At 33.6% G+C, this 14,772-nt stretch overlaps 1 protein-coding gene across 5 annotated transcripts in view; it reads left to right on the top strand.

Moving 5' to 3' along the window:
* LOC136038502 (cyclic nucleotide-gated channel alpha-3-like) overlaps positions 1-14,772 on the top strand; it is a gene marked incomplete in the record, with an annotated part of 208,048 nt that overhangs the window by 36,080 nt on the left and 157,196 nt on the right.

The raw sequence follows: 14,772 nt of genomic DNA, 5'->3' as shown, positions 1-14,772 counted from the left end.
GAACATGCGCCTCTTTAAGGCCCCTAAGAGCTAGAGTGTAATAAAATACTTATATAATAAAGAACGTATGTTTTCTTGTGCTTCACTTTCGTTTTTGACTCGTTATGGTTCTCGCTACTACTTATCTTATAACTACATATTTCTTTATTCTTCACTTTTGTTTATCATTCCTTCAGACATGTTTCCAAGGCCTTGTACCTTAGCTGCTTGGATTGGTCTTATCACATTTGATGGTCTAGACTGTCCGTTTTTGCCCATTAACTTACACTTCTCAGGTTGTCTTTTTGATCTTATCTCAGTTGATGGCCCAGTTTCTTTGTATTATTTAATTGTTAATTCACATTTTTATCCTCTTTCTTTTATGAAACTGATTAAAATGTCTACTTTGCTCCTCATTTTCATTTTGGCCGGTTCTAACTCTTCTTGTCAAATGTCTTGTAACCATATACTTGTTTGTTCTTCATTTTTGTTTTTGACTCATTGCAATTATTGCTGCTGCTTGTCTTCTAACCGCGTATTTCTTTGTTTTCCACTTTCATTTTTTTCATTTTTTATTGAATTGTTAGGATTCTCACTGTCACATATCTTTTAACCGGACATATTAAATTTTATTTTGCTTTTTAGTTCATTCTGATCCTTGTTTTCAAATGTCTTGTAACCGCATAGTTCTTTTGTTCTTCACTTTTTCTGACATACTTAATTTTCGCTGCGTTTATCTTCTAAACGTATGTTTCCTTGTTCTTTATTTTCGTTTTTGATTCGTCTGAATTTTTGTTGTCGCAAGTGTTCTACCGTATACTTTATTGTTTTTCATTTTCTTATATCATTACTTCAGACGTTTTATCAACTGATCGAATTCGTCTCGTCACAGTTGCTGGTCTAGGTTGTTCATTTTCATCCATTATGGAATTGCATTTTTTTTATTCGTCCTCTTGACCTTGTCTCATGCGATAGTTCGATTCGTCTATTTTGAGGAATTGTTAATTTATGTTTTTATTCTCTAGGCATTATGGAACTGCTTAAACCGTTCATTACAACCGAGTTATTATGCTTGGAATTTTATGCTTAGCTCTGAACCTTTTGTAATATTGCATGCGTTATAGATACTAAAAACGGTACGACCACTCTTGGGGTGGAAATTATGTAATTTATTATATTGAAATATGGTCATAAATATCATGTCAATCATACAATTTGTATTTCAAAATTAAGACTTTACGAATTTACGAAAACTCGTGACATATGCATATCATTTTTAAGGCCAGAAACTTTCAAGATGCCTATTTTCTCAAAAGAATATGGAGCTGTGTTTGTGGATTAATTTGTACATACATGAATCAACAAATATACAATTATTTCTTGTTTATAGAGATGAGGTATATAATATAGCCATGGCTCTTTTGCGAGGAATATTCTCTTTTATTTTGCTTAAAATCAGTCTGAAATGATAAAAATTGACTTGAAAAATATGTACTTAAGTATGTCTGAAACTGAAATGGAACTTATCTAGAAATAAATTCCGTTTGTTTTACTTGCTGGCTGAATACCAAAAAATTAATAAAAGCACTTTTAACAACAAAAACAGCTATCTAGTAATTCCGACATACCTACATACCTACTGCATACCGAAAGTTAAATTAATGCACTTTCGAGTAAATAAAACTCAACTACATGGTAAATTCCGAGTCTATTAATTGGTCACTGAGAATAAGAAATTAAATGTAAGCACTTTTGCACACAACAAACTCAGCTAATCTGTAAATTATGAGTTTCTTGGCTGGTAACTGAGTTTCAAAAATTAAAACAAAACCATTTTGACTAATATAAAGTCAGGCAGCTGATAAATTCCGAGCGTTTTAGTTGCAGGCTAATTACCCTAAAATTAATAAAAGCACTTTTGAATACACCAAAGTCAGATATATTGCAAATTCTGAGTGTTTTAGCTACCGAATGCGTATCAAAATATTTAATAAAAACTCTTTTGAGTACAACAAAATCAGCTACTTATTTTTTTTAGGGAGAAAGACGGGTTTATTAATATAAATAACAAAACAAAACAAGCAAATGGCCCGAAACAAAAGCTTGTTTGGGCTTGCAACCCCAATACACATACAAATAAAAACAATAAAAAAGAAGAGGAAAATAAGAAAGAAAAGAAAAAAGGAAACTAAAAAGAAAAGAAAAGGAGAAGAAGAAAAATAAATTAATTACCCTGTATTTCAATCAATACGGAATTACACTTCAAAAAAGACAAAACAAAAAGAAACTAAAACCACTTGATCAGTATCGCCTAAAACAAAACCAACATCTTGGCTCCACTTGAGGTCCACTCAACTATCAAAACCATAAATATTAAGGCAAAATAGCTTTAATTCCCGCCGAAACTCACGAAAATTATCCATATTTCTCAAAGTCGTAGGTAAACAATTCCATTCATGGGTTCCTAGATGCCGAATAGAAAATTGAGATCTACGGGTAATAGCAATCGGACGACGAATGATACCGGACTGTCTCGTAAAATGCGTATGAATATCACTTCCTAATTCAAACATTCTTTTAAAACATATTGGTAAACAATTTTTAAAATATTTACATAGAAACAGGCTTCGATAAAAAGTAATAAGTCCTGCTAAAGGCAAGATTTTGCGATCTTTATACCTCTTTTGTACCGAGTCTTTAAAACCTACACTACATAACACTCGAAGCGCTTTATTCTGCAAAACTCGAATATGATGGAGATGAGAAGGAAATGTACTACCCCAAACATTACAATAATATAGCAGATAAGGATGAATTAAGGAATAATACAGTGTTCTTAAAATATCTCTTGGGAAAATATACTTCAACTTTCTTAAAATGCCAACATTCCTAGCGAGTTTAAAATTAATATAATCTATTTGTTCTCTAAAACTGAGACATTCATCAATTAAAACTCCTAGATATTTTGTACAATTTATTCTTAAAATACTCATATCAGCAATATTAAGTCTGTCTATCCAAGGGTAATAATTGTAGCTCCTACCATACAATAAAAAGCAAGATTTACTATAATTCAAATTTATCTTATTAAGCTTCATCCACTTTTGTACAAACTCCAGACAAGAACTAATACGACTCAATAGCTGGATTCCTGTTTGTGCAGCCACAGTTATATGAGTGTAATCCGCAGAGCTGGGAACAGTTACTTTCCCCCCGTCACATCCAATGTCAAGATCATACGAAATCATACACTTAGAGTGGAGGGATCGGGATGAAACTTGGTGGGAAAAATAAACACAAGTCCTAGATACATGATTGACATAAATAAAACGGATCCGCTCTCTTTGGGGTAGTTGGGGGGGGATTATTTCTGAAAAATTAGAAAAAATGAGGTATTTTTAATTTACGAACGAGTGATCGGATCTCAATGAAATTTGATATTTAGAAGGATATTGTGTCTCGGAGCTCTTATTTTAAGTGCCGACCGGATCTGGTGAGATTGGGTTGAGTTGGGAGGGGGAACCTAAAACATGGAAAACACTTAGAGTGGAGAGATTGGGATGAAACTTGGTGGGAAAAATAAGCACAAGTCCTAGATACATGATTGACATGACCGGAACGGATCCGCTCTCTTTGGGGTAGTTTGGGGAGGGGCTAATTCTGAAAAATTAGAAAAAATGAGGTATTTTTTACTTACGAACGGGTGATCGGATCTCAATGAAATTTAATATTTAGAAGGATATCGTGTCTCAAAGCTTCTATTTTAAATCCTGACCAGATCTGGTGACATTGGGGGAATTTTGGGTGGGGGAACCTAAAATCATGGATAACGCTTAGATTGGAGGGATCGGGATGAAACATGGTGGGAAAAATAAGCAGAAGTCTTACATACGTGATTTACATAATTGGAATGGATCCGCTCTATTGGGGGGGGGGGTTTAATTTTGAAAAATAAGAAAAAATTACGTATTTTTAACTTACGAAGGAGTGATCGGATCTTCATGAAACTTCATATTTAGAAGGACCTCGTAACTCAGATCTCTTATTTTAAATATCAAGCGGATCAAGCGTGTTTTTTTTTTGGGGGGGGGTCAGTTGGGGGGACCGGAAATCTTAGAAAATACTTAAAGCGGTGAGATCAGGATGAAACTGGATGGGAAGAATAGAAACCTGTCTAAGATTCGTGACTGACATAACCGGACCGGATCTGCTGTGAATTGGGAGGGGATGGGTAATTTCGAAAATTGAGGTATTTGTAACTTACGAAAGGATGACCAGATCTTAATGAAATTTGATATTTAGAAGGATCTTGTGCTTTAAAGTTCTAATTTTAAATTCCGACCAGATCCTGTGACATTGGGGGGAGTTGGAAGGGGAAACCGGAATTCTTGGAAAACGTGAAAATTGGGGTATTTTTATCTTACGAATAGATTATCGGATCTTAATGAAATTTGATTTTTAGAAGGAATTCATGTCTCAGAGCTCTTATTTGAAATCCCGACCAGATCTTTTGACATTGGAGGTGTTGGAGGGGGAAATCTTGAAAAAACACATAGAGTGGAGGAATCGGGATGAAGCTTGGTGGATAGAATAAACAAATGTCCTTGATACGTGATTGATAGAATCGTACTGGATTCGCTCTCTTTGGAGGAGTTGGGGGGTAGGGCTTCAGTGATTTGGCGAGTTTGGTGCTTCTGGACGTGCTAGGACGATTAAAATTGGTAGGCGTGTCAGGGAGCTGCACAATTTGACTTGATAAAGTCGTTTTCCCAGATTTGACCATCTTGGGGGCTAAAGGGAGAGGAAAAATTAGAAAAAATTAGGTATTTATAACTTACGATTGGGTGATCGGATCTCAATGAATTTTGATAATATAGAAGGACATCGTGACTCAGAGCTCTTATTTTATTTCCTGACCGGCATTAAGCCTCTTATTTCCTTTTTAAATCAATCTATTGATTCATAGAATTTTGTTAGAGCTCACACCATATGATCTCTTGGCTCTTAGCTCTTCTCGCCTCGTCACAAGTGCCCTATGAGCTCTTAGCTCTTGTTGTATTATAGTCACCAATTAAAAGACTCGAAAGTTACCAATTAGTTGAGTTTGTTGTATGCAAAAAGCATAAATTTAATTTTTTGATACTCAGTTACCAATTAAATGACTTAGAATTTACCAATTGTCTGAGTTTATTGTAGTAAAAAACGCTTCTATTAATTTTTTTTTTTGGTACTCAGTTAGCAACTAAAACACTAGGAATTTATCAATTACCTGAGCTTATTGTAGTCAGCAATGTTTTTATTAAATTTGTAAACTCGGTCACCAACTAAGACACTTGAAATATACCTGTTAGCTAAGTTTTTTGTATACAAAAGGCTTTTAAAATACTGATAATGTACCATCTAGCTGAGTTTGTTATAGTCAAAAGTGCTTTTATTAATTTTTTGGTCCTCAGCCTGGAACTAAAACCCCCGGAATTAATCAACTACCTGAGTTCATTATAGTTAAAAATACTTTTATATTATTTTTTTTTGCTCAATCAGCAACTATGACACTTGGAATTCACCTACTAGCTGGGTTTGTCGTATGCAAAAGGGCTTTTATTCAATTTTCGGCTCAGCCACCAATTAAAAGACTTAGAATCGAACAAGTAGCTGAGTTTGTTGCACTTTAGAGAGCTTTCATTAAATATTTTTCATATGCAGTTGGTAAGTAAAACAATCGGAATGTACCAGCTAGATGAGTTTATTGTAGTCAAAAGTGCTTTTTTAAATCTTTGGTACTTAGCTGGCAGCTAATTAACTATGAATTTATTAACTACCCAAGTTTAATCTAGTCAAAAATGCTTTTATTTTAATTTTCCTATCTCAGTCAGCAGCTAAGACACTCGGAATTTACTGACAAGCTGAGTTTGTTGTATGTAAAAGTGCTTTCATTTAATTTTTTAAACTCAAGCACCAATCAAAAGACTCGGAGTTTTTGAAGTAGTTGAGTTTGTTGTACTCGAAAGTGCATTTTTTTATTTTTGATGCTTAGTTGGTAACTAAAACATTCAACCGGATAGCTGTTTTTTGTAGTCAAAAGTACTTCATTAATATTTTGGTGCTCGGCTAGGAGCTAAAACACACGGAATTTATCAACTACCTCATTTTGTTGTAGACAAAAGTGATTTTATTACATTGTTGGTACTGAGTCAGCAACTAAGACCCTTGGAATTTACCTACTTGCTGAGTTTGTTGTAGACTTGGAATTTAACAAGTACACGCAGAATTTAACAAGTAGCTGAGTTTGTTGTAGTTAAATTTCTCTAATAATTTCTTAGTACTTAGCCAGCAACTAAAAGACACGGAATTTATGAACTTCTTGAGTTTATTGTTGTCAAAAGTGCTTTTATTAATTTGTTTTTTACTCAGTCAGCAGCTAAGATATTTGAAATTTTGTGTATGCAAAAGTGCTTTCATTTAATTTTTCTATACCCGGTCACCAATTAAAAAAGTCGGAATTTAGTAAGTAGCAAAGTCCTTTGTACTCAAAAGATTTTTTATCAATTTTTCTTTCTCTCTCTAGGCCTATGTCTCTGACCACGTGTTTGCTTGTCTCTGTGTCTGTCATTGTGTGTTTGTGTATCTGACTCTGTTTGTTTGTATATTTTCTCTTTCTCTCCCCTCTCTCTTTTTCTCTCTTATTTTTTCTCTCTTTATCTTTCTCTCTTTCTCTCCTTCTCTCTCTCTCTCTCTCTCTCTCTCTCTCTCTCTTTCTCTCTGTCTCTCTGTGCCTATTAGTCTGATCATGTTTGTGCTTATCCCTCTCTGTACCTCTGTGTTTAGGTGGGTGTTGCTCTTTTCTGTGTCTGTGTTTGTGTGTGGGCGTGTCTGACTCTTTGTGTTCTAAATCGTTTTATCCCTCTCTCTCTCTCTCTCTCTCTCTCTCTCTCTCTCTCTCTCTCTCTCTCTCTGTGTGTGTGTGTGTGTGAACGGCTGTTGGCCTCTCTCTCTTTCTCTGTGTCTGTGTGTCTGAACGGGTATTTTCTTGTCTCTGTGTCTGTCTTTGTGAGTGTGTGCCGGACTCCGTGCGTCTGACTCTTTGTGTTTGCATGTGATTTTTAATCTCTCTCTATGCCTTTGTGTATGAAAAGTTCTTTACCTTTTTCTCTTTTTCTGTGCCTGTGAGTCTGACTGGGCGTTTGCTTGTCTCCGTGTCTTTTTTTTGTTTGTATGTCTGAATCTATGTGTTTGTATGAGTTTCTCTCTCTCTCTCTCTCTTTATCTCTCTCTTCTCTCTCTCTCTCTCTCTCTCTCTCTCTCTCTCTCTCTCTCTCTCTCTCTCTCTCTCTCTCTCTCTCTCTCTCTCTCTCTCTCTCTCTCTCTCTATCTATCTCTCTCTCTCTGTGTGCTTGTGCGTCTGAGAGACTGTTTCTTGTGTCTCTCTCTGTGTCTTTGTGTCTGGGTGAGTGTTTGATAGTCTCTGTGTCTGTCTTTGGGTGTTTGCGTGTTTGTTTGCGACCGACTCTCCGTATTTGTGAGTGTTTCTGTCTCTCTCTCTTTCTCTGTGCAAGTGTGTCTGAATGGGACTCTGCTTGTCTCTGTGTCAGTCCTTGTGTGTCTGTATTTTTTTCTCTCTCTCTTTCTGTGCCTGTTTGTCTGAGCATATATTTGCTTGTCTTTCTCTCTACTCTCTTTCTCTTTTCCTTTCTCATTCTCTATCTCTTTCTGTAACCTCAGGGAACTGAGCTTCACGTGCTCAGTGCTATTTTCAATGATTATGCTGTGGAAAGAGAGGATACCTCTGTTTGAAACATTGAAAGTCTGATAAGAACATGTATTTGCATGAATATGGGAAAAATTTCCACAATTTGCCTAAGTTTATAACGAATTGAAGTCGTCTGTAATGACAATCCCAGTTTACAACTCCAAGAGCACTATTTAAAGGGTTGGAAGGAAGAGCCATAGTCATTCTTAATAATTAGAGTTGAAATTGGCGCATCAAACATAGTAATATGTTAATATGAAATTGGCCTTAAAAATAAATGCAACCTTATGCGACTATTTTGTCAAAACAATATGTATATCCCAGCTTTTTTTTTAGATAATTCGTCTAATGGTCAAATTGGATTCCTGTTGTATTTTTTAAATACTTTATCTATACGCCACTTTAAAATACTTGAATATTTAAGATTTAATATGTTTCTTAATGCTGGTTGTTGTAGTATTTTTACTTAAAAACATTTCTCATTTTTTTCAAACAGTTCGTGAAAATAAACTTTAGGTATGGAGCGATTCAGCTCAAAAGTAACTAAAAATCTAAGAAACAGAATTTTGATGCCAATAGATAAATCAAAAGAATCGATTAAATCGGATAAATCATTAAGTTTAATTTTACCCATTAAGGGCTACGAGCCTTAGTAAATGTGCTTGATTTTCGAAAAAAGGGGAAACACCCCCTAAAATTCTTAGAATATTAATTAAAATATCGCTATTAGATTTAGTGTGTTTTTTTTTTATCAAAAAACACAACTGCAGAGGTTTTATCTGCATAAATATAAAATTTTGTATATTTTGCCAGAAGACAGATCACGGATGCGTGTTTATTAGTTTTTTTCTTTTTTTCTCTAGGGGATCGTATCAATCCATTGGTCCTAGAATATCTTGAAAGGGCTCATTCGAACGGAAATTAAAAGCTTTATTACCCTTTTTAAGTGACCGAAACTTTTGTTCATCATAGTTAAAGACCCAATAGCTATGTATTTTGATATAAAATGACCCTCCCCCAAACCCATGAGAAAGGTATTTAGGTTTTAAAATTTGTTCATTGTTTATGCACAGTGTTTGTAATTGGGATGTATTTTTAATTTTTCGGGTGGGGGAGAGAGGAATTTTATTTGGACTTTTTTCTGTGAGGGAAATTTCCATGGAGTTGGAAGTTTCCGAGAATTGAACTTGTCAGGGATAATTATACAAGGGTAAATTGCCAGATTTATTATACATCATTCTTTTTATATGTCTTGCTTTCACTTTTCCGTCACAGTTTTACGCGTAGAATTGTTAAGGGTAATTAAACTGGGGTAAATTTTTTACCAAGATTAAATTGTCTAGAGAATATTTCTTTGGGGAGGGAGATTTTTCCGTACAGTGGGGCCAGATTTCGTCGCACTTTTTAAAAAACGATTAGAAATAAATAAAAAAAAACAAGTTTTTTCAACTGAAAGTAAGGAGCAGCACTAAAATTTAAAACGAACAGAAATTATTACGTATATGAAAGGGGTTGCCCTCTCCTAAGAACCTCGCTTTTTATCCTAAAGTTTGGATTTTGTCCAAATTCTTTGAGAACGACGCCTGAACCCGTGGGTCTTTTGATTAGAACAATAAGAAGCTTTCTAAAGCACTAAAAAACTTTAGCGTTAAGAGCAAGGTGTTGAAAAGGGGGCATTCCCCTTCATATACGTTATAATTTCTCTCTGTCTTAATTTTTAAAATAACTCTTTTCTTTCTTTTCTTTTTGATGCTAGATGTTGCAGTGTTCCTACTTATTCCTAATAAATTTTGCTTTTTTTTTACAATCAAAAACGAAAGTATTTACTCGTTTTGTCTTAAATTGCCACGTCAAAATCTATTTTAATATGTTACATACCGTATTTTCTTGAAAATCTAAATTCTCAAAGAGACAAATGAATAGTTAAAATAGCAACTAGAAATTGCAAAAAGCTTGGAAAAGAAATTCAATAAAAATTTCTAACGTATTGAAGAATGTGCCCTGCTTTCAATTTGAATAGAAAATATTCAGCAGTAGAATCTTGAGTTTCTTTCATCAAAGTTGGAATCTCCCCAGACACCTTAAGGTAAAAAGTAAGAAACACATTCCCTTTCAATGCAAGCAGTATTTTTATCCGAAATTTAATCAAGTCAAAATAGATAAATTAAATTTCGGTTTCGGACATATTTAAGTACAGATTTTTTCTAGTCAATTTTTATCATTTCAAACTGATTTTAAGCAGAATAAAAGAAGAATTCCGCACAAAAGGGCTATGGCTGTATTTTATATCTTATCTCTTTAAAAGAGAAATAATTCGATATTTGTTTATTTATTTATGTATGTAAGTATGCACGAAAATAGTTCAGGCATTTTGAGGTTTTCTCCAAAAGAATCTACATGGGTCACGAGTTTGCAAAAATTTGTTAAGAGCCTTAATTTTGAAATACAAATTGATTGGGTGACGTGATATTTATGAGAATATTTCAATAGCATAAATTACATCATTTCCGCCCCAAGAGTGGTCGTACCGTTTTTAGTATCTATGACGCATGCAAAATTACAAAAGGATCATAGTTAAGTGTAAGATACCAAGTGTACTGACTCGGTTGTAGTGCATGGTTTAATAATGCCTAGAGGATAAAAGTATAAATTAAAAATTGCTCAAAATGAACAAATTGGACTATCGCATGGGAAAAGATCCCATGAACAAAAATGAAATGAACAACCTAGACCAGCAACAGTGATGAGACCGATTCGAGCAGCTAAGGTAAAGAGCATTGATAAAACGTCTGAAGTAATGATATAAGAAAATGAAGAACGATGAAGTAGACGATTATAATACTTGCGACAACGGCAATTAAAAGAAGTCATAACAAAAGTTAAGAACAAAGAAATATACGGTTAGAAGATAAGCGGCAGCGAAAATTAAGCAAGTCAAAACAAAAGCAAAGATTTTGAGAAATATGCGGTTACAAGACATTTGAAATCGAGGATCAGAACGAAATAAAAAGCAAAGTGAAGTTAAGAAAGATATGCGACAGCGAGAATCATAACGATTCAAAAATGAAAGTGGAAAACAAAGGAATATGTGGCTAAAAGATGAGCAGCAGCGAGAATTGCGAGGAGTCAAAAACTAAAGGGAAGAACAAAGAAATATATGGTTACAAGACATTTGACAAGAAGAATCAGAACAGATATAAATGCAATTAAAGAACAAAGAAGACATTCTAAGCAGTTTCATAAGTGCCAAAGGACAAATATGTAAATTAAAATAAGCAGAACAAGTACTCTTTAAAATAAGCAGGCTGCTGCCCCATTTATCAATCCTAAAGAGCAAGATCCTGATACCGAAGAACCGATTTTATATTTCACCCCTAAGCCCTCGGAAAAATAAAAACAATTCAATAAGTATCAAGCTAATATTAACCACTTTCAACATATATTCTTAAGTTGTTTTGGTCCAGGAAAGCCCTGGGGTAAAAGAAAAATTCAAAAATATTTTTTTTTCTTGAAAAAGGACCAAAAATTTACTATATTCGTAACAGCTTGAAACTTAAATTGTTGTTCCTGGATCAACAATCCTCTAATATACAAACAAAATTAAAGTTGGGGCCACGAGCCTAATCCCACTCGCTTAAGAACAGTCTGTAAAAACGAAAAAAAAATGCTCTGTTTAATTTGCTTGATACATCACCCGTAAGTCCCTGGAAAAAGGAAACCCCAATTAGCAAAGAAAGTCGAACAGCAAATTTAGTTGCCCCAAAAAGGGCAAAGAAAAACGTTTCTTCCAATCGGTCAAAGCTTTTTATAACACTTTAGCCCTTATGGACTTTAAGGAGGGGCCTGTCATTTTGTTATTAGCGATAATTTTCGTTCTTACCTTTTTTTCAGGTTCCTTTATGTTTCATATGTTTATCCATTGTAATATTTCTTATTGTTAAGCTTAATAAGGCTATTCATTTTAGCTCCTGCTTTTTATATGTACTGCATATTCATTTCTAACAATTCCTGTTTGTTTTAATTTTGGTTTATTCCATATATTTATGTAGAGTAATTCTAAAGCTCAGTATTGCAGTATACTTTTCTTTGAAGGTCTGTTTTTTTAGTTGTTATCTAGAAATCACATTTAAAATATTCATCAAACCTAAAATACTTTATTAATATATTTTTGGGAAAAAATAAATATCATGAGCCTTATCCACAGGAAGATTCAGTACGAACTGTGACTGAAGAGATAATGAAGAAAAATACTGACATTCAGAAACACAATTCTCAAGCATAATCCTTGATATTATAAAATGTACAAGTTTTGAACCCTATAAGAATATTGTTAACCCTCAACACTTATGGTTCTTAATTGATTTATAGTACCTTAATTCATATATAATTTATATTATTGTTATTCCCAGAAAAGTCAACAATAAAAAGACTCGGAAGTGGCCCGGTATCTGAGTTTGTGGTATTCAAAAGTGCTTTTATTATATTTTGGTAAACAATTTCTTAGACTACACTACTTTTTTATTTACGAAAAATAAAGCAATAAAAGGGGTTTTAATTTCAACAAACCATTAAACAAAAAAGTAAAAATAAAACAACAATTGAATCAGAAATTAATTTCAGAATATATTTCAGCCCCACTTCCGGTAGCCTTGCTCAACGAAAAAAACTTGAAGAGTGAAGAACCAAAAAAAGTTGTTTTAAAAAAATAACACACAAAAATAACAAACGACAACTAAACATTCGACAAGAAAAAAAAAGAAAACTCACATTATAAATAGACTTGCAGCACTGATGTTACAACATAACAATAAAATCGAAGCGAATGTTTATAGTAAAATCACGGGACACTCTCCCTTCAGCTTTCATTGTACAAAGGGAAATATCACAGGCTAATAAACAAATATATAAAGTATAAATTCTATGGATTTTTCCGCTAGTTTGGCTGCAGTCCGTTGACCTTTTCCTGTTTTGACTTCATTCTGACTTTTGTTCACCATATTATGACTTGTTCCAGTACAATTACGTAAATCACAACTGGCTGACGAATTTAGTTGCTCCTCAATTGGTTCTTATCTTAGAATCCCCTTCCACTATATTAATAATTATATCCCCATAGATAATCTTTTTTTCTATAATTTCTCTTAAGCCGTGCAAAATTCCTACAGACTTATTTACAATTTTTGTTTGATCAATATTTCAATGAGGGAAACCAAAAGTGTGTTCTGCAACAGCTGATTCAAACGATTCTGGTTTCTGATTACGTTTTAGCGAGCAATCTATGGCATTTTTATGTTGTTGTAGTCTATTTTTTTAAATTCTGCTGTGTTCTTCTTACATAACATTTGCCACAAGAGAGAAAGGCCAAAATATTCGGAATGTTTTTTATTAAAGTATTGTTTTGTTTTTATTTTTTGTTCACTTCTTTATTAAATAAATCTCGTTTTGTCCTTAATTTTTCGCTATTTTTTTCACTCAGCCTGCGACTAAAATACTCGGAATTTATCAACTAACTGAGTTTATTTTAGTCGAAAGTACTTATATTTTAAGTTTTTTAAACTCTCTCAGCACTCGGAATTTACCTACTAGCTGATTTTTTTTCTATGCAATAGTGCATTTATTTAACTTTTGGATACTCAGTCACTGATTAAATGACTCGGGATTCACCAAGTAGCTGAGTTTGTTGTAGTCAAAAGTGCCTTGATTAATTTTTTAGTACTCAGCAAGCAACTAAAACACTTGGAATTTATCAACTACCTGAGTTTATTGTATTCAAAAGAGCTTTTATAAAATTTTTGATACTCAGTCAGCAACTAAGACACTTGTAATTCGGATACTAGCTTAGTTTGTTGTATGTAAAATTGATTTTATTTATTTTTTATACTCAGTTACAAATTAAAAGACTTAGAATTAACAAAGTACGTGAGTTTGTTGTACTCAAATGCGCTTTTATTAATTTTTTTTATGTGTAGTTGGTTAATAGACACTTGAAATTACCGGCTAGCTGAGTTTGTTGTGATCAAAAGTGCTTTTACTAATTTTTGGTACTCATCCCACAACTAGATTCCTTAAAATTTATCAGCTACCTGAGTATATTTTAGGCAAAAGTGCTTTTCTTTTAATTTTTGAAACTCTGCCAGCAACTAAGACGCTCAGAATTTACCTACTAGATGAGTTAGCTGTATGTAAAAGTTGTTTTATTCAATTTTCTGATACTCAGTAACCAATTAAAAGACTCGGAATTTATCTAGTAGTTGTATTTGCTGTACTCAGAAATGCATTTATTAAATATTTTCATACGTAGTCGGTAACTAAAATATTTAGAATTTACCAGCTAGTTGAGTTTGTTGCAGTCAAAAGCGCTTTAATTAAATTTTTGATATTCATTCAGCAAATAAAACACTTGGAATTTACCTACTTGCTTAGTTTGTTGTATGCGAAAGTGCATTTGTTCATTGTTTTATGCTTGGTCACCAATTAAAAGACTCGGAATTTACAAAGTAGCTAAGTTTGTTGTTGCCAAAAGTGCTTTTAAGATTTTTTTTTAGCACTCAGCCAGCAACTAAAACAATCAGAATTAATCAAGTACCTTAGTTTATCGTAGTCAACATTGCTTTGATTAAATTTTTGATGCTCATTCGGCAACAAAGACACTGGGAATTTACATACTTGCTGAGTTTGTTGTATGCAAAAGTAATTTCATCTAATTTTTTTACACTCAGTCGCCAATTGAAAGACTCGGATTTACCAATTAGCTGAGTTTGTTGTACTCAAAAGCGCTTTTATTTTTTTTCTCTCTCTGTGTCTGACCAGGTGTTTGCTTGTGTCTGTGTTTGTTATTGTGTGTTTTTGTTTCCGACTCTGTTTGTTCTGATGGTTTTTTTCTATTTTTCTCCCCCTCTCTCCCTCTCGGCGCCTCTTTGTCTGAGTGGTTTTACGTTTGTCTCTGTTTCTATGCCTATATCTGGGTGGGTGTTTCCTTGTCTCTGTGTCTGTTTTTGTGTTTTTGCGTCTGACTCTCTTTGTTTGGATGTGTTTTTGTCTCTCTC

This window comes from Artemia franciscana, chromosome 2 (genome assembly GCF_032884065.1).
Source record: "Artemia franciscana chromosome 2, ASM3288406v1, whole genome shotgun sequence".
Lineage (NCBI taxonomy): Eukaryota > Metazoa > Arthropoda > Branchiopoda > Anostraca > Artemiidae > Artemia > Artemia franciscana.
This window is presented reverse-complemented; position numbering and strand designations above follow the sequence as displayed.